Source organism: Oncorhynchus tshawytscha, linkage group LG32 (assembly GCF_018296145.1).
Source record: "Oncorhynchus tshawytscha isolate Ot180627B linkage group LG32, Otsh_v2.0, whole genome shotgun sequence".
NCBI classification, from domain to species: domain Eukaryota; kingdom Metazoa; phylum Chordata; class Actinopteri; order Salmoniformes; family Salmonidae; genus Oncorhynchus; species Oncorhynchus tshawytscha.
In genome coordinates this window covers 9,430,258-9,451,647 of record NC_056460.1, presented here as the reverse complement: position 1 = coordinate 9,451,647, position 21,390 = coordinate 9,430,258, and the positions used below count along the sequence as shown (strand labels likewise).

Genomic DNA, 21,390 nt, shown 5'->3' with positions numbered 1-21,390 from the left:
CAAATCCTCGCCCGGAAGGGGATCTGCTAGCTAAATGCGCTGGCAGTTCTATCCTGGACAATGCCTTTAATCTCTATAGTAGAGTACCTGCAATCTGATTAGAGTACAGTAATGTAATCATCTGTGTGGCCTGGAGACCTGTTGTTTACCTGTGGGGAACATTTAGCTACATTGGTAGTTGAGGATACTTGTGACACACAGTTATTAAGGAGACGGTAGCCCCCCCACACACACACACACAGTGCTAGACACACAGGCACAAGCGCGCACACACACACTATATGGAGGTGTGACAAGAGGAGACGTATTACACTCCGTGTTGCTCCACACGCCTCAATCGCCTCGCCTCGCCTCTACCCACCTACCATCTGGGCGCCGCACCCCTTCATTATTAGGTCAGTCGCGGGCTGTGCCAGCCGCTCATATGCACGCACGTACGTCCACTTGTGCGCGCATACACACACACGAGCATGCGTATATACTCATGCACACATCTCCTTAAACAGTATCTTCTCCAAGAAGAGATGTGATGTCACCCGTCTGTAGTGTGAGCAGGCATACTGAGTCAGTGAGTCAGAAAGTGTGTGTCTGTCTGTGTGAGAAAGAATGAAAGAGTGTGTGTATGTGTGTGTGTGTGAGAAAGAACGAAAGAGAGTGTGTGTGTGTGTATGTGTGTATGTGTGTATGTGTGTGCCTGTGTGTGTGTGTGTGTATGTGTGTGCCTGTGTGTGTATGTGTGTGTGTGTGTATGTGTGTGTCTGTGTGTATGTGGGTGTATGTGTGTGTGTCTGTCTGTGTGAGAAAGAACGAAAGAGAGTGTGTGTGTGCCTGTGTGTGTGTGTGTCTGTGTGTGTGTCTGTATGTGTGTGTGTCTGTGTGTGTGTATGTATGTGTGGGTGTCTGTGTGTGTGTCTGTGTGTGTATGTGTCTGTGTGTGTATGTGTGGGTGTCTGTGTGTGTCTGTGTGTGCATGTGTGTGTGTGTGTGTGTGTGTGTGAGTGCCTGCCAACCTGTATCTTGGGCCTGATGTAAATTCCAATTTGGGCAGCAGATACACCAGACAGAAGGGCTTTTTAGGTAAATGGGGCTGTAATCAAATAGCAGCAGGTGTAACCTCCTTAATTGCACATCTGCTATTTTAAAGGTCATAGCTATTGGGCACAACTGGTGAATAGGAAAAGAGAGGCAGAACTCACAGTAAAACTCCTTTCCCAATGATTAGCAGTCTAATGGACTTAGCTTAAAACAGGCGGACCACATGCTAGCACACTAAACCCCAGAAAATGAGACACAGGCAGCCAAGAGAGTTAGCTACTAAGCTACCACATGGCAACTATGGTACTTAGTATATAAACACACAGTTCTGGTTGGCACAAGCCGCACAATATCAGTGCCTAGACTTTTCAATTCAGTAAAGCTTTATTGGCAGAAACCACAGTAGACAGTGTAAATATTGCCAAAGCAGACGGGTTTTGGACAATAACTGAAAATAACTTTGGGTCACATGTTCTGAAGTGCAGAATTCTATCAACAGATTTGACCCTTTCTATTTCTTTCCACTATATAATAAAACATCAGGTTTGACCTTATGAGTTGGAACTATGGAACCATGGCGTAGTGGAGCAACCATCCCCTCCTCTCACACTAATTACTTCAGTGTTGTCCCTGTGAAAGGAAACCTAAGCCCTCTGCACACTGAAAGAAATCACTTCACATACTGGCACTGGAGATGAGTTAAAACACATGTTGCCCTTGTTGCACGTGTGTAGGAGGGAGGGATGCAGGTGTGTGTGTATGTGTGTGTATATGAGGGAGAGAAATAGAGAGAGAGAGTAGGAGAGAGAGAGAGATGATTTCTATTCCATCAGACCTGGGCCCCATCCTAACTCTTTCTTAATAGACCTATCAGAGGTCACAAACAACATGGTAGAAACACATATCTGTAAACAAACAGGTGGAGGGGTGATTCAGTGAGCGAAAGAGTGAAGATGAGAGAGGATGAATACAAGAGTTGTGGTGGGGTTGGTGGGGAGTGTTTGTGCATGTGGGTGCACTTGTGGCTTCCTCTTTCATACTTCAAATCAAATCAAACACACATATTTAGGCGTTGTTATTGCGGCCGTTGCGAAGTGCTTCTGTTCCTAGCTCCAACAGTGCAGTAGTATCTAACAATTCACAACCATACACACAAATCTCAAAATAAAAGAATGGAATTAAGAAATATATAAATATTAGGACGAGCAATGTCAGAGTGGCATTGACTAGAACACAGTAGAATACAGTATATACATATGAAATGAGTAAAACAGTATGTAAACATGATTACAGTGACTCCATTTGTAAGGTACAGGGATGAGCCAGCTAGTGACAATGACTAAGTTCAGGGCAGAGTACTGGGTGGAGTCTGGCTAGTGATGGCAATTGAACAGTCTAATGGCCTTGAGATAGAGGCTGTTTTTCAGTCTCTCGGCCCCAGCTTTGATGCACCAGTTTTCCCTTTGTAATCCCCTTTGTAAACCAATGCCAGGTCAGATACAATACAAAGTAATCACGGTAAACAAACAGATATACAGTACAAGGTAGAGGGGTGACTCGGTGACAGAGTGGGAGACGAGCGGAATAAAAGAGCTTACAGAATGAAATTGACCGATCATTGAACGATAGTACAACAACAAAAAACGTCATCGAGCATAGCAGTCAAGAGCCATCATCTACATCCCAAATGTTTGAAAAGTCAGTGCAGTACTTTGAAAAAGTACGAGTCCTTGCTTTGTACTCAAATGTTTTTCTTCAGGTCAAATGCCTTGGCGTCGGTTCGACTCGTACAATAGCCCAGCTACCGTTTCAGACTTCTCTTAACTCTTTATTAGTGCATGCCTGGCTGGAACATTGTGGGTCGTGAAAACCTTTCTGTACACAGCAGTAATTGCCTGGCATTGAGGAAGAAAAGGTTGTCTAGGTTTGAGTGGCCAACCTGTTTTGATTCTCTTCCCTGGTACACATAAAGATGTGAATGTGGAAAGTTATCATTCTTTGACTGGATTAGAGAGAGACGAAGAGAGAGAGAGAAAGAGTGACAGAGCGAGCGAGAGAGAGAGAAAATGTGTTTGGTCTTCTTACGATGGCATGCTTTGTCCCTCATCTCCTCGCAACTGAATGACTGATGTTTCAAAGCCCAACTTCATTCTACCCAGTTTGACGGATCACATTAAATTGGAAAGCTCATTTTAGACATTTAGTGTAATAAGTCAGACAGTTTTATCCAGAGCGACTTACAAGCAAGGAAGCTGAAACAACCCTGTAATACCGCATTATACAAGCATCATAAGGTGTCAAACCCAAGTTCTCCTGACTAAGGGCTGGATTCAATCCATAGTGCTGAAGTTCAGCACTCTAAAATGGCACCGGAATAAATGGCAGCAGTTTTACGTGTGCCTAACCAATTGTGCTATTATGTGTTTTTTCTCGCGTTATTTGTAACTAATTTTGTACATAATGTTTCTGCCACCGTATCTTACGGCAAGAAAGAGCTTCTGGATATCAGGACAGCAATCACTCACCTCGGTTTAGACAAAGAGTTTTTCTTCAACGAGTAGGATGCACAGGATGCACTTCAGACACCCAAGGCCAAAATCCCAGACATTGGCAAGAAAAAGAGATGCAGGTACAGAGGACACAGAGCGGGGTGCCTTGTAAGGATCCGCCGACGGCGAGTGGGAAATCTGCCTTCACAGTCAGTATTACTTGCCAAAGTACAACCATTGGACAATAAATTAGACAAGGTACGATCACGAATATCTTACCAACGGGACATCAAATACTGTAACATCTTATGTTTCACCGAATTGTGGCTGAATTACGACATGGATATTCAGCTAACGGGATATACGCTGCACTGGCTAGATAGAACAGATATACGCTGCACTGGCTAGATAGAACAGACGAGGGGGGCGGTTTGTGCATATTTGTAAACAGCTGGTGCACGAAATCTAAGGAAGTCTCTAGATTTTGCTCGCCTGAAGTAGAGTATCTCATGATAAGCTGTAGACCACACTATTTGTCAAGAGAGTTCTCAGCTATACTTTTTATTTACCACCACAGACAGATGCCGGCACTAAGACAGCACTCAGCTGTATAAGGAAATAAGCAAACAGGAAACCTCTCACCCAGAGGCGGCGCTCCTAGCGGCCGGGGACTTTAATGCAGGGAAACTTAAATCATTTTAACCTCATTTATATCAACATGTTAAATGCGCAACCAGAGGGAAAACATTCTAGCTCACCTGTACTCCACATGCAGAGAGGCATACAAAGCTTTCCCTCGCCCTCCATTTGGCAGATCTGACCACAATTCTATCCTCCGTATTCCTGCTTACAAGCAGAAATTAAAGCAGGAAGCACCAGTGACTTGGTCTATAAAAAAGTGGTCAGATGAAGCAGATGCTAAACTACAGGACTGTTTTGCTTGCACAGACTGGAATATGCTCTGGGATTTCTCCAATGGCATTGAGGAGTACACCACATCAGTCACTGGCTTCATCAATAAGTGCATCGAGGACGTCGTCCCCACAGGGACTGTAGGCACATACCCCAACCAGAAGCCATGGATTACAGGCAACATTCGTACTGAGCTAAAGGATAGAGCCGCCGCTTTCAAGGTGTGGGACTCCAACCTGGAAGCTTATAAGTTATCCTGCTATGCCCTCCGATGAACCATCACACAGACAAACCGCCAATACAGGACTAAGATTGAACCGGCTCCGATGTTCGTCTTATGTGGCAGGGCGTGCAAACTATTACAGACTACAAAGGGAAGCACAGCCGTGAGCTGCCCAGTGACACGAGTCTACCACATGAGCTAAATCACTTCTATGCTCGCTTCGAGGCAAGCAACACTGAGGCATGCATGAGCGCATCAGCTGTTCTGGATGACTGTGTGATCAGCTCTCTGTAGCCAACGTGAGCAAGACCTTTAAACAGGTCAACATTCACAAGGGCGCGGGATCAGATGGATTACCAGGACGTGTGCTCTGGGCATGTGCTGACCAACTGGCAGGTGTCTTCACTGACATTTTCAACATGTCCCTGATTGAGTCTGTAATACCAACATGTTTCAAGCAGACCACCATAGTCCCTGTGCCCAAGAACACTAAGGTAACCTGCCTAAATGACTACCGACCCGTAGCACTCACATCCGTAGCCATAAAGTGCTTTGCAAGGCTGGTAATGGCTCACATTAACACAATTATCCCAGAAACCCTAGACCCACTCCAATTTGCATACTGCCCAAACAGATCCACAGATGATACAATCTCTATTGCACTCCACACTGCCCTTTCCCACCTGGACAAAAGGAACACCTACGTGAGAATGCTATTCATTGACTACAGCTCACCGTTCAACACCATAGTGCCCTCAAAGCTCATCACTAAGCTAAGGATCTTGGGACTAAACAAATCCCTCCGTAACTGGGTCCTGAACTTCCTGACGGGCCGCCTCCAGCTGGTGAGGGTAGGTAGCAACACATCCGCAACATTGACCTTCAACACTTGAGCCCCTCAGGGGTGCATGCTCAGTCACCTCCTGTACTCCCTGTTCACCCACGACTGCGAGGCCAGGCACGACTCCAACACCATCATTAAGTTTGCAGACGACAACAGTGGTAGACCTGATCACCGACAATGACAACCTATAGGGAGGAGGTCAGAGACCTGGCCGGGTGGTGTCAGAATAACAACCTATCCCTCAATGTGATCAAGACAAAGGAGATGATTGTGGACTACAGGAAAATGAGGACCGAGCACACCCCCATTCTCATCGACTTGGCTATAGTGGAGCAGGTTGAGAGCTTGTGGTGTCCACATCACCAACAAACTAGAATGATCCAAACACACCAAGACAGTCATGAAGAGGGCACGACAAAGCCAATTCCCCCTCAGGAAACTAAAAAGATTTGGCACAGGTCCTCAGATCCTCAAAAGGTTCTATAGCTGCAACATCGAGAGCATCCTGACTCGTTGCATCACTGCCTGGTACGGCAACTGCTCGGCCTCCGACCGCAAGGCACTACAGAGGGTAGTGCGTACGGCCCAGTACATAACTGGAGCTAAGCTGCCTGCCATCCAGGACTTCTACACCAGGCGGTGTCAGAGGAAGGCCCTAAAAATGTTCAAAGACCCCAGTCACCACAGTCATGGACTGTTCTCTCTGCTACCGCACGGCAAGCAGTACCGGAGCGCCAAGTCTAGGACCAAAAGGCTTCTCAACAGTTGTTACCCCCAAGCCATAAGACTCCTGAACAGGTAATCAAATGTCTACCTGGACTATTTGCATTGTGTCCTGCCCCCCCCAAACCCTCTTTTACTCTGCTGCTACTCTCTGTTTATCATCTATGCATAGTCACTGTAACTATACATTCATGTACATATTACCTCAATTAGCCCGACTAACCGGTGCCCCCGCACATTGGCTACCCGGACTATCTGCATTGTGTCCCACCTCCCCCCAACCTCTCTTTTACTCTGCCGATACTCTGTTTATCATATATGCATAGTCACTTTAACTACACCTACATGTACATATGTACATACATGTACTAACCGGTGCCTGTATGTAGCCTCTCTACTGTTATTTCCACTGTCTTTTTACTGTTGTTTTTATTTCTTTACTTATCTATTATTCACCTAATACTTATTTTTTACTTAAAAATTGCGCTCTTGGTTAGGGCCTGTAAGTAAGCATTTCACTGAATACCTGTTGTATTTGGCGCGTGTGACAAATAAACTTTCATTTGATTTGAAATGTAAAGGTCATTTTCCTATTGAGCCGACAGCTTTACCGTGAATGCAGTCTCTGCTAACACAGGAACATTGGCAATACATTTGTATTGAATCCAGCCCAAGGCGACCAAGCAACCCCCTCAAAGAGAGACAAATGAGAGGGCACTCTGTCCCAGCCGACCACCTACAGATAAGAGGCTGCACTAACAGAGGGGCTCTGACAAGGACCCCCATGTTAGCAAATTACAGAGGGGATTCACATTGCGCTGTCAGCTCCTGGCGAACACTTTCACGCAGGCCGTCTCCAAAAACACATCAAAGAGCTTGTTCACTTCAATGGAGCAGAATCATGTGAGGAGCATGGAGTCTGTCCTCTCTCACCCTCTCTCTCTCTGTCGTTGTCCCCCTCTCTTTCTGTCTGCTTTTGTGTCTACCTCTGTCTGTCTGTGTTCCTCTCTTTCTCTATCCAGGTAAGTAGTGTGTGCTGAGTAGGAGTGAGACTGTCTGGTACTGTCCCTTCATTAGACTTGATAGACTACAGTTAATTTTTTTTTTTTAAATCTGCTCTGAGAATGCCTGATTGCACCTCCCTTGGAGGCTGGGACCACATGAAACACTGTTTGAAGAATCAACTGCAAAAACCACAGGATGAAAAATGTGGATGAAATATGTATGTTTATTTCTCTTCTGGTGCTTTCAAGTGGATCTTCTGAGAGCTGTTGAGTTTATGATGAGAGAACAAGAGAAGAGGAGAGCTACACTGAGTCTGTGCAGTGATGTCTGTCTGTCTGTGTCTCTGTCTGTCTGTCTGTCTGTCTGTCTGTCTGTCTGTCTGTCTGTCTGTCTGTCTGTGTCTCTGTCTGTCTGTCTGTCTGTCTGTCTGTCTGTCTGTCTGTCTGTCTGTCTGTCTGTCTGTCTGTCTGTCTGTCTGTGTCTCTGTCTGTCTGTCTGTGTCTCTGTCTGTGTCTCTGTCTGTGTCTGTCTGTCTGTCTGTGTCTCTGTCTGTCTGTCTGTCTGTCTGTCTCTGTCTGTGTCTCTGTCTGTCTGTCTGTCTGTCTGTCTGTCTGTCTGTCTGTCTGTGTCTGTCTGTCTGTCTGTCTGTCTGTCTGTCTGTCTGTCTGTCTGTCTGTCTGTCTGTCTGTCTGTCTGTCTGTCTGTCTGTCTGTCTGTCTGTCTGTCTGTCTGTCTGTCTGTCTGTCTGTCTGTCTGTCTGTCTGTCTGTCTGTCTGTCTGTCTGTCTGTCTGTCTGTCTGTCTGTCTGTCTGTCTGTCTGTCTGTCTGTCTCTGTCTCTGTGTGTGTGTAGGGCGGCAGGGTAGCCTAGTGGTTAGAGCGTTGGACTAGTAACCGGAAGGTTGCAAGTTCAAACCCCCGAGCTGACAAGGTTCAAATCTGTCGTCCTGCCCCTGAACAGGCAATTAACCCACTGTTCCTAGGCTGTCATTGAAAATAAGAATTAAGAAACATTCAGCAGCTGCTGGTCGGCCAACACTCTTCTCCCCCTTCCAGTTCCTCTGAGAGTCAGAGAGGGCTGAAGATCAATGGTGGCTTTGGTCATTTTGTGTAGCTCTTCTGGGTCTATCTCTCTGCATTTCTCCCTGCCTGACCGTCCACCATTCTTTCTTGGTGATGGTGGTTTCCACCTGCTTCCCCAAAGTCTGGAGGGTCTCCTGGAGCTCGTTCTGACTGGCCATCCACTATTCTTCCTTGGCCTGGAGGCTCTACTGGAGAGCATTTATCTGGTTCTGACTGGACATCTCTCCCTCTTCTGCTTGCCTCAGTCTCATCTCCAGATCTACTTTCTATTGCCTGAGAGTATAGATTTCAAGGTATCTAGTTTTGAACGTGGTGACCCCCCTTCTCTTCAGCTCTTCCATTTATTTCATCCACGTCCCCTCCCAGGCCTTACAGTAGTTCAGATTCTTTCGGAGGGTGGATATGTCCTTGCCCATCTCTTTTAACATAGCCATGGACCACACCCTGAGCCATGGACCACACCCACAGCCTGGAGCCATGGACCACACCCACAGCCATGGACCACACCCTGAGCCATGGACCAGAGCCATGGACCACACCCAGCCATGGACCTGAGCCATGGACCACACCTGAGCCATGGACCACACCCAGAGCCATGGACCAGAGCCATGGACCCAGAGCCATGGACCACACCCAGAGCCATGGGAGCCATGGACCCAGAGCCATGGACCACACCCAGAGCCATGGACCACACCCAGAGCCATGGACCACACCCAGAGCCATGGACCACACCCTGAGCCATGGACCACACCCTGAGCCATGGACCACACCCAGAGCCATGGACCACACCCAGAGGGTTTACTTTTTGCAACTTGACAAAGTGTAGGCCTTAGCCTAGTTGTCCATATTTGAAATAGTAGGCGACCGTTTCACTGTGAAATGCAACGCACGTCGATCGCATGAACCTGGACAAAGTGATAGAGGCTACAAGGCCTATCATATTATCAGCCTAAACTGTGAGTTAAAACAGCTTGGGAATAGGCTGCATTATAAATGGTAGCGTAAGCTTCTTCTAAGTCTTTGTGCGAGGTGTTGATCTGTTGAAGGTACTGAACTGTCTGTTCAAGCAGTTGGCACACAGTTCGAACACCCATTGGTACCACACAAGTCATGCAACCAAAGGTCTCTTCACAGTCCCCAGGTCCAGAACAAGAAGCTGGGAAACGCACAGTATTAAATAGAGCCATGACTACATGGAACTCTCTGCCACCCCAGGTAACTTAAGCTAGCAATAAAACCCGTTTTTAAAAAAACATAAAATTAGACCTTATGGCACAACGGGGACTGTGAAGAGGCAGACATCTTGATATAGTATGTATTGTATTATTATGCATATGATGTATTGTTATGTATATTAGGTATTGTTATGTATATTGTGTAGTATGTATTGTTATGTGTATTGTGTATGATCATGTATTGGTATGTATGTTGTGTATTGTTATGTATATTGTGTACTATTATGTATATCACACATTGTTATGTATATTGTGTATTGTCATGTATATTGTGTAGTATTATGTAGTGTTATGTATATTGTGTATTATGTATTGTTATGTATGATGTGTATTGTTATGTATATTATGTATTATGATGTATTGTTATGTATATTATGCATGGCATTATGTATCATTATGTATATTATGTATTTTATTTGTTGCGTTTTGTTTACGGTTTGGACCCCAAAAAGAGTAGCAGCGGCTAATTGGGGATCCTAATAAAATACTAAATACCAAAACAAACAAAAAACTTAATACACGCTTATATCTTGTTCTAAATGTAAGGGTGAATGAATAATGGCAACACGTGGAGGCTGTCTTGGAACAAATCATTCTAATGTCAGTTTACGGCCTCATCTTTATATGTTTAGGCCTAATGCATCTATGGGAATCTGAAACAGACAAGCATAATATGCCAACTCAACACCTTCTAAAACGCACACTCAGCACCAACAAAAATAGACACCCGGATGTACACATGCCCCCCTCTACAAACTACAAAAATAAACACTTACCACACCCCCACACACACACACAGTCTGTTCCCCTCCTCCTCAACCTGGCCCGTGGCCTACTCCTGGGGCTGCAGCCCTCTGACGTGTGTGTGTATATCAATGGGTCTCGATGTGTACAGTTCAATCCTGAGTTCCTTTGAGGCCGGATGGTTCTGAAACCCCATGCTGATCAATACTGCCCCCAGTGGTAGGCTCTAATCCTGTCCCTGAACCCTGCAGCGTCAACCCCCCCTCTGCCCTTCCGCTCCGATCCTTGTGCCCAGCCAGGCACCGCACCGCCATTACACACACACACACACACACACACACAAACAGGAAGAAATGCAGGCACATGCACATACACCCGCACAGAGATGTGATGTAAGAAGTGTGTGAGTCACTCCTAAGTCTATAATGACTTACAACAACCCCTCTCACCTCAACCACACAGAGCCACAGATACTGTAAATCAATTGGGAAAAGTCAGTGTTTGCATCACTCCTCTCACTGTACAACTACGGTACAACTCAGCTTGCTAACATGGGGAAAAGTCAGCTGAATTCTGTACATCTTTGGCTCTGACCCCCAAAATGTTAATAAAGAGGAGTATAAATACATTCAGGGCTCAGTTGGGATTTATTTACAGGATAAAAAGCACATCTGTGTAAAAAGAGCCCAAAACATGAGTACAGTATATAAATATATTATTCTATTCTTAAAAATACCCATAGACTATACTGTAGATATAAAGAGCATGCATAAAAACACTGTAAATCTCAAGTAAATCTCTCTCATGCACCCACTCACTCTCTCACACACAAAAACACATTCACACACTAGGCACGTTGAAGGCTCTTCGGCTATCTTCTTGTTAGGCATCACTGTTGTGTTTTGCATTTCATGATGTGTCCACTTCCCAGCACTGAGGAGAGAGAAAGAGTTGAGATTAGTGTGTCAGCTTTGCATAACACGACACATTCTACAACAGACAACATCCCCAAATAGTAAAGTATTTCCAAAGTCTCTTCAGACATTAGCAAAAGTATCAGGAGCTGGCCTGGTATACCAGCTATCATAACCTTCAATAGTATCAGGAGCTGGCCTGGTATACCAGCTATCATAACCTTCAATAGTATCAGGAGCTGGCCTGGTATACCAGCTATCATAACCTTCAATAGTATCAGGAGCTGGCCTGGTATACCAGCTATCATAACCTTCAATAGTATCAGGAGCTGGCCTGGTATACCAGCTATCATAACCTTCAATAGTATCAGGAGCTGGCCTGGTATACCAGCTATCATAACCTTCAATAGTATCAGGAGCTGGCCTGGTATACCAGCTATCATAACCTTCAAAGTATCAGGAGCTGGCCTGGTATACCAGCTATCATAACCTTCAAAAGTATCAGGAGCTGGCCTGGTATACCAGCTATCATAACCTTCAAAAGTATCAGGAGCTGGCCTGGTATACCAGCTATCATAACCTTCAATAGTATCAGGAGCTGGCCTGGTATACCAGCTATCATAACCTTCAATAGTATCAGGAGCTGGCCTGGTATACCAGCTATCATAACCTTCAATAGTATCAGGAGCTGGCCTGGTATACCAGCTATATCATAACCTTCAATAGTATCAGGAGCTGGCCTGGTTTACCAGCTATCATAACCTTCAATAGTATCAGGAGCTGGCCTGGTATACCAGCTATCATAACCTTCAATAGTATCAGGAGCTGGCCTGGTATACCAGCTATCATAACCTTCAATAGTATCAGGAGCTGGCTTGGTATACCAGCTATCATAACCTTCAATAGTATCAGGAGCTGGCCTGGTATACCAGCTATTATAACCTTCAATAGTATCCGCCAGGGATTACAGTGACCTAATATGCAATTTGCACTGATATTGCCCGAGAAGACATTTCCATTCAACTGGAGAGAGATAGAGAGAGAGAAGAGAGAGTGAGGGAGGAAGGGAGGGAGAGAGACGAAGAAGGAGAAAGATAGAAAAGGAGAAAGGGGAAATGAATGGGATCAGGGTTGCTGTCCATTACAATCAGACACTGTAAGGGGTCAATGTGCTGACCAGGTGATAACAGACAGAGCATAATAGATAATAGACCTATAATGGGAGACAGAGAGGAGACATCACAGAAAGCTGACCCCAGGTCAGCGGTAGACAGACGGAGAGGAGACCTTGCTGTGTCTCCTGAGGGGAGAAGCAGCACTCAGATCAGTGGAAGAAGTGGTACCTGAGTACTAGAAGGCATATTAGCTATTACAACTCATGCTAAAGGGTACGTAAACTATTAGAATTAGACATGGTCAGTGATGAGAAAGGGATATGTTTGTTCGGCTGGTGCTGAAGGAGGGTTCAATGGGGATTGACTAATGTATAACACACACACACACACACAGTGTCAAATCAAATCTAATTTTATTGGTCACATACACATGGTTATCAGGTGTTTAATGCGAGTGTAGCAAAATGCTTGTGCTTCTACTTCAGACAGTGCAGCAATATCTAACAATTCCCCAATAACTACCTAATACACACACATCTAAATAAAGGAATGGAATATATACATATAAATACATGGATGAGCAATGACAGAGCAGCATAGGCAAAATGCAATAGATGGTATAAAATACAGTGTATATGAGATGAGTAATGCAAGATATGCAAACATTATTAAAGTGGCATTATTAAAGTGACTAGTGATAGGTAGTTTGGAGGGCAGGTAGTTTTCCCCCAGTGATGCGTTGTGCAGACCGCACCACCCTCTGGAAAGCCTTGCGGTTGTGGGCGGTGCAGTTGCCGTACCAGGCAGTGATACAGCCCGACATGAAGCTCTCAATTGTGCATCTGTAAATGTTTGTGAGGGTTTTAGGTGGCAAGCCAAATTTCTTCAGCCTCCTGAGGTTGAAGAGGCGCTATTGCGCCTTCTTCACCACACTGTCTGTGTGGGTGGACCATTTCAGTTTTTCCGTGATGTGTACGTCTAGGAACTTAAAAATGTACACCTTCTCCACTGCTGTCCCATCATATTAACTCTGTACAATGGACAGCGTGAGAGAACAAGGAGTGAACGACATGTGAGTGGAATCGCTGCTGTTATGTCTGAATGCAGAGCGGATCTGAATCTCTCAGCTGGCCATGACTCACCTCCATTCACTCCATTGTGTGAAAACACATTTCCTTCAGTAACAGGATACAGGAAGTAGTCCTCTCTGTTCTCTGTCACACTACACCTCACATAGAGGCTCTCACCACGAGTGGCACCCTATTCCATATATAGTGCACTACTTTTGACCAAAGCCCTATGGGACCTGGTGAAAAGTAGTGCACTATAGGGAATAGGGTGACATTTTGGACGCAACCAACACCCCCAGCTCTACCTTCCATTACCTGGAGTTGCATCAGGAGTAGTGTCAAGGTTTAAAGGGTCACTTCCGGTGTGAGGGTGTCGTAGTGTCGCGCTGACTGATTAGTGTCAGGAGGGTAATCAGAGGTGGCAGAGCAAGACTCTCTTTGGTAAAGATAAGTTACTATTCTGATAAAGAGGGGAGAAGTAGCATTTGTGAAAGCTTCAATGGGATGTGTGTGGGACTGAGTAATCATAACAAAAAGAATCCTACATAGGGACATTCTGACAAGAACAACCACACTGCCTCACTTGCTGAGGCAGTTGCGTAAGAGTTCGTCACGCTGACCTGTCCCCTTCTCCTCTGTGAGACTGTTGGGCACTTCCCCCTGTCGTTTGTCACACTCTTCCTCCTTACCAGTGGCACACAGCTTTAGAGATGTGGAAACGCATTTCGGAGGTTAGCTTCCCCTTTCAAACGTGGTCTTAGCTTGTTAACCCCATCATAAAACTATACTAAAGTTGTCTTTACTGGTACACGTATCTATTAGCTAACCACATGACTTGCACCTTGACATCCTCCATTGAAAGTAGAAAACTGCTTTGCCAGCAATTACATTCAAAGGCCTATTGGAGAAAAGAATCTTTTCAAAAGTGAATTGAAAGCGTCAAACGTTTTCAATGTCAGTTTAACGCACGGTTCAATGGCAGACATGACCAGGCAGAGATGGAGGTGTCACAGGGCCAAATAACTCACTGGAGAGAGGGAGACAATGAGATGGCCCTGTCGTCACACAGGTACACACACACACGATGAACACACATACACGTACAGACTCAAACAGCGCACACACACATTTGCCTAAAGTGCACTCGCGTCTGCCAGATGGGAGTTTACAACTTGCTGCACTCAAAACTCGCACTATGTCAACGTCAAAATAAGCACACACACATATGGATTGTCAACTCAAAAATGTGTGCATGGGCACATAAATTCACCCCCTTCCTCTCCCCATCCCCCTCCCACACACAAACACCCCCCCAAGACACACTCACAATCCCCCTGCACATAAACACACACACCGCCACACAAACACACCATATCATACTGCTGGAGTCAGCACATTTTCACCACAGTAAATGAGGTGCTGTTTATCCATGCTCAGGCATTACCAGACCCTGCATCCTGCATTACAAATATGAGACGCCACACACACACACACACGCACACCCCCCATAAACATTTGCAATATTTTCCCATTTCCTCTGCAGGTAGTCAGGCAGTCAGGGCGGGCGACGGTTCATCTCTTAGGGAGCTCTGCCCTTCAGTATTAATAATCTCCCAGTCACACCTCACCTCTTTGGGGGATGAATCATGTTGTATGGGGCCTGCTGGAGTGAGGGGGAATATGGTGATGCACGACATGATGGCTGGCCTTTGTGCAGGGGAGGAGTGGGGAGAGGAAGAGGGGGAGAGTGGGGGAAAGGCCATGGCCCAGATATCTCTATTTCCATGGCACATACTGGATATGCCCTCATACACACACACAAGCAGGTACACGCACACGCACACAAAACGACACACCCATACACAGTCAGCGACTGATTGGATGACTGAGCAGAAGGTGGTACGTGTCCATGCAACACTGTTGAACATTGCCGATGGTATTGCATCACCACCTGGGTCCTTTCATTTTAATCCAATCAAAACCTTGTATACAAAACACCTGAGACACTTAAGGTCCCAGACACCGAAACGGGGAGTGATTTTGAAAATATGCAACAAGGAACCAGCTTGGTCTGTTGATCTCAATTTCACTTCACTTTCATAATTTGTTTTGGTCACAGACCGTTTCCTTGCTGAGGGAGTTGTATAATGATGTTTTGAGTGGAGTTTCACCGTACATGTTTTCCCAGTAAACATATTGAACAAGCTATGCCCTCATTTCTCCTGCTGTCCCTGTAATAAACACTTGAGCTCAATAACAACTAGCTGGACTGATCACGGCCAAGGTAAAGGATCATTCATACAACTAGATATGCATTGTAATATAATAAGTGCTCAGGGGAAATGGGGTGCACACCTAAGTGTCATCAAAATAGCTAGAAGTGGTGTGTTTGTGCGGGTGTTGTGAATACGGTGGTGTGCCGTTTACAGCTTCGCTTCTGTGTGTGTACTGTGTGTGTACTGTGTGTGTATATAATAATCATTATGTGTGTGCGCCCTGGGACTGGTCTGACGCTGTGCGACGCTAACTGTGACATGATTGATGAAGAGGTGGCGGTGTGACAAGAACAACTGGGCTCTCTGCATCCGGCCCCGGACTACAGTACTGCCACGCTCTCCACACACACCCTCCTCCAGCTGTGCCCGTGAGACCAAGCTCTCTCACTGAGTGTGTGAATCTGTGTGTAAGAGCGTGGGTGGGTGTGTGTGTGTGTTAATGTCCTTTTATCAATGCAAGGGTAGCGAGGAGATGCTAGATGCATAACACTGAACAGGGACAAGTGCAGCTCTAGTGCTTGATGCGTTTGAGTTTAGCTTTAGCGTTGTTCAGAATGATGCTTATGAAGTTGTGCAAGGTGAGCGGAGTACGAGACCGAGAGAGAGGGAAAACAGAGAGAGAGAGGGGGAGAGAGAGGGAAAACAGAGAGACAGAGAGAAGGGGAGAGAGAGGGAAAAACACACAGAGAGAGAGAGAGAGAGAGAGAGAGAGAGAGAGAGAACAGAGAGAGAGGGGGAGAGAGAGGGAAAAACAGAGAGAGAGAGAGGGAAAAACAGAGAGAGAGGGGGAAAAACAGAGAGAGAGGGGGGGAAAAACAGAGAGAGAGAGAGAGAGAGAGAGAGAGAGAGAGGGGGAAAACAGAGAGAGAGATAGTGAGAAGGATTGAAAGCGTCGGGAGGAGGCGAAAGACGGCAGGGACAGAAAGACGAGTGAAAGAGAGCTAGGCAGGAGGGCAGGAACAAAAGGGCAGAGAGAGATAAAGAAAAGCTATGTGCAAGAGGAGAAGGAGAGCTCTGCTCAGTGCAGCCGTTTGAAGCAGCCTGTCTGACATGAAAGCGCTGGGCTCTGTGACCCTGGAGGGCATCATATTACATTACAGCAGAAGGAGAGAGGGAGAGTGTAATAAAATGATAGAGAGGGGAAGAGTGACAGAGTGGAAGAGAGAGAGAGAGAGAGAGAGAGAGAGAGAGGAGAGAGGGAAGGGGAAGAGAGAGAGGGGGGGTGAGAGAGAGAGTGAGAGTGGAAGAGAGAGAGATAGAGTGTGTGAGAGAGAGAGGGGAAGAAAGAAAGGTAGAGAGAAAAAAAGAAACAAAGATACAATGAATCCCACTGCACTAAACACAGACTTCAAAAGACTTCAATGGCTAGCCACAACACACATTCACATTGACATATACACACTAATACATTACAAGCGAGTCTGTGGGCACACATTACGAGGGATCCAGTGGTACCCCATAGATGAACCTATCAGTCTATCCAAACAGATCTGATTCACTATGATTTAGCTCACAGATTCACCACCATTATTTGTAGTAAATGAGTTTGGGAGGAGATAGTGGTTGTGTTTCTATGGAGGCTCATGGCCATTGGGCCAGACTGAGGGATGGGCTCACAGTGGGCGGAGGAGGGGTGGAGGGAGAGAGAGAGTGTTACCGGCACCGTGAATCATAGTGTTGGTGTAAGCAGGTGTAGTCAAAAACACTCACACACGAATATAGAGGCAAAGGGACACACACATACATGATCATAGTAGATTGTAACTCACCATTTGGCACGGGGCACGGGTGAGGAGGTCATCTACCTACTGATATCTCTGTCTCTTCACAGCATCAGTTCAGTGGATGGTGTCGAACACCTCTGACTCAACACCATACAAGGGGAGTGAGACCAGGAGAGTGCGCAGATCATCGCGTTGACTTTTATGACTGACTGTCCGCACTTGTGATTTCCTGTGGGGTTGCACACCAGTTGATGCGTATAGCCGGTGGATGCATAAGCATGCGAGTGGATTTACGAACGTGTGTGTGCAGTGCGTACCTTTGGGTATCTGTTTCTGTGTGTGTTTGTGATAATAGCTGCGAGTGATGTTCTGGTTGGTTGGTTGTGGCGAGGGCACTGTAAAGCGCCAGGGTGTAAATGACTATTTGATGCTCTCTCAAGGCACATCCATATTCATCTGTTGTCAGGGAAGTCTGATTAACAGCCTCTCCGCACACACACACACACACACACACACACACAACTGGCTCAATCATTCATATACATGGACAAACACTCTCTCGCACACAGGCACACACACGCGTACAGCACACACGCAATGAAGACGGGCAGTCACTACTGGTAGCTCAGAGCTCACTACCCTAAATGGCTACATATCCTCAACGGCTAGTTAGTAGATACAACTCAGCATTTAAATCTCTCTAATCCCCAAATCAGCAAGCAAAACGGATTTGATTTCTGAAAGTGTAAACTGCGACGACGGAAGGAAGGCCCGAGAGATGCTAATGGAACGTGTGCCGATATTCGGAGCGACACAGGCACCCGTAGGAGTTGGCGATAGACAGGAAAAGGATGAGCTGCAATTTGTTTTGGAACGTGGTTTTGTTGTGTCTTTATGGAGTAGAATATTTCAAACGAGGGTTCAACAATAAAGAAATCAAATCAAATCAAATTTTATTTGTCACATACACATGGTTAGCAGATGTTAATGCGAGTGTAGCGAAATGCTTGTGCTTCTAGTTCCGACAATGCAGTAATAACGAACAAGTAATCTAACTAACAATTCCAAAAAAAACTACTGTCTTATACTCAGTGTAAGGGGATAAAGAATATGTACATAAGGATATATGAATGAGTGATGGTACAGAGCAGCATAGGCAAGATACAGTAGATGATATCGAGTACAGTATATACATATGAGATGAGTATGTAAACCAAGTGGCATAGTTAAAGTGGCTAGTGATACATGTATTACATAAGGATGCAGTCGATGATATAGAGTACAGTATCTACGTAAGCATATGAGATGAATAATGTAGGGTAAGTAACATTATATAAAGTAGCATTGTTTAAAGTGGCTAGTGATATATTTACATAATTTCCCATCAATTCCCATTATTAAAGTGGCTGGAGTAGAGTCAGTGTCATTGACAGTGTGTTGGCAGTAGACGAAGAAAAGAAGAAGAAGAAGAAAAGACAACACAGCTAATTCGGAATCATACTGTATGGTAGCATAATCGCTAACACTGAGGCCCACTGTCCGGTAGTAGCATCATCGCTAACACTGAGGCACACTGCATAGTAGCATCATCGCTAACACTGAGGCACACTGCATGGTAGCATCATCGCTAACACTGAGGCACACTGTATGGTAGCATCATCGCTAACACTGAGGCTCACTGTATGGTAGCAAAATCGCTAACAATGAGGCACACTGTATAATATAATTTCTAACACTGAGGCACACTGCATGGTAGCATACTCGCTAACACTGAGGCACACTCATGGTAACATAATCACTAACACTGAGCAATACTGTATGGTAGCATCATCGCTAACACTGAGGCAGACTGTATGGTAGCATCATCGCTAACACTGAGGCATACCGTATGGTAGCATAATCGCTAATGGTAGAACAAGCTGAGCCAATACAGTAACTAAACCTGCACTGTAGTTTACTGAAGAGACTAAGTGACTGAAATCAAAAGGAATGACTGGACCTCACAGTCAGTTCCTCTCAGCCTAATGTAAAATCTAAAAACGCATCCCATGATGCATCTCCTCTCCCATCTCAAGGCTGATTCGTCCTTATTGCAACAGATCGGTCTGTATTGATTTGCCCATAGAAGCACCATTGATTTTCCATTTTAGAGCAAGGTATGGGTATTTGTGCTCGCAGTGGAAGGAGAGGCAGGGGAGGCAGAGGCAAGCATTGGCACTTCGCACCCAAACAGAGGCAGAGAGTAAAGTCAAGGGAGGAGGTAAAGTCGGTTTTCTTATAAGACAAATAAGGCCATCCATCTCAGATGTTCACCTGTGTCAGCTCATCTCTGCCAAGGCATCTATCAATAACAGCTCTCTGGACTGCTGATCAGAACTGTTGACTGTTGTTTTATTTTAGATGAACAGTAGGGCATGAAAGTTCAGCTGCAAACAGCTGCGTATAAAACTCTGTTAGAACTTCTGGAATCTTGATTTTCTCCTTTTGGGTGAAAACCTACAGGAACTTTTGCCAACTCTAAACTATGGCTGACCTTCTCTGGCTTCTGACCCAAGGTGCCTCTTCCTCTCTCCTCTGGAATGGACAGAACCAGAAGGAAAGGTCAACTCCTAAAAGGTACAGTGGCTTGCAAAAATATTCACCCCCTTGGCATTTTTCCAATTTTGTTGCCTTACAACCTGGAATTATAACCCAGGGGGGTTGTGTCATTTGATTTACACAAATGATGCAAAACAAGAAATAAGACAAAAAACAGAAAACTTGAGCGTGCATATCTATACACCCCCCCCAAAAGTCAATACTTTGTGGAGCCACCTTTTGCAGCAAATATAGCAGCAAATCTCTTGGGGTATGTCTCTATAAGCTTGGCACATCTAGCCACTGGGATTTTTGCCCATTCTTCAAGGCAAAACTGCTCAAGTTGGAGGGTTCTGCTGTTGTACAGTAATCTTTAAGTCATACCACAGTTTCTCAATTGGATTGAGGTCTGAGCGGCCCTCTCTTGGCAGGTTTGTTGTGGTGCCATATTCATTTAATTTTCTTTTTCTTTCAGTTTCAGGATTTTTTATAACTCAACCTTAACCTGTACTTCTCCACAACTTTGTCCATGACCTGTTTGGAGAGCTCCTTGGTCTTCATGGTGCAGGTTGCTTGGTGCTGCCCCTTGCTTAGTGGTGTTGCAGACTCTGGGGCCTTTCAGAACATGTGTGTATATACTGAGATCATGTGACACTTAGTTAAATAAAATCCATCTGTGTGCAATCTAATTATGTGACTTCTGAAGGAAATTGATTGCACCAGATCTTATTTAGGGGCTTCATAGTAAAGTGGGTGAATACATATGCACGCACCACTTTTCAGTTAAAAAAAAAACTTCATATTTTTGAAACAAGTATTTTTTTTTCATTTCACTTCACCAATTTTGAATATTTTGTGTTTGTCCATTACATGAAATCCAAATAAAATCTATTTAAATTACAGGTTGTAATGCAACAAAATAGGAAGAACACCAAGGGGATTAATACTTTTGCAAGGCATTGTACATCAATGGAGAGGATAACAGTGGGGAAAGACAGAGGGAGGTTGTGTCAAAGGACAGTAGGCTGAATTGGAACGCACGCCGACACCGTAGACTTGTGTGCAGGAGACCGTGGCATTACCTCTACACCAGCCAGGCCACAATGGACATGCACTAACTCTCAACATGAAGAAAAGCAACCCCAATCTGGGAAAATCATTCTTTGTTTAAAACCCAAATTTAAGCAGATGCCTATTGGGCTGCATTGAGTTGTGTTGGCGCACCAGCTAGCCGGAAACAGGCAAAACATCTGTTGGAGTCCTTGATAACTTTTAGTGTGAAGAGTGAACACACAAGCTGTGGGGTGTCACGATTATTTTACACTTGCTGAGTAAACTTTTTCATGCTCAGTGCCAGTGGCTTTCTGTGTTTTGATGTGTGTGTGTGTGTGTGTGAGAGAGTGTGTTGACCTTGAACTGATAC

General features: G+C 45.2%; 1 protein-coding gene across 1 annotated transcript in view; it reads right to left on the bottom strand.

Annotated features, from left to right (window-relative positions):
• Window positions 1–10,919: 10,919 nt before the first annotated feature.
• LOC112230313 (endonuclease V) overlaps window positions 10,920–21,390 on the bottom strand; it is a 47,740-nt gene continuing 37,269 nt past the window's right edge. Inside the window, exon 9 of the mRNA XM_024396551.2 lies at window positions 10,920–11,224. The gene's annotated coding sequence lies outside the window, so the exon portion shown is untranslated. The remainder of the gene's footprint in view (window positions 11,225–21,390) is intronic.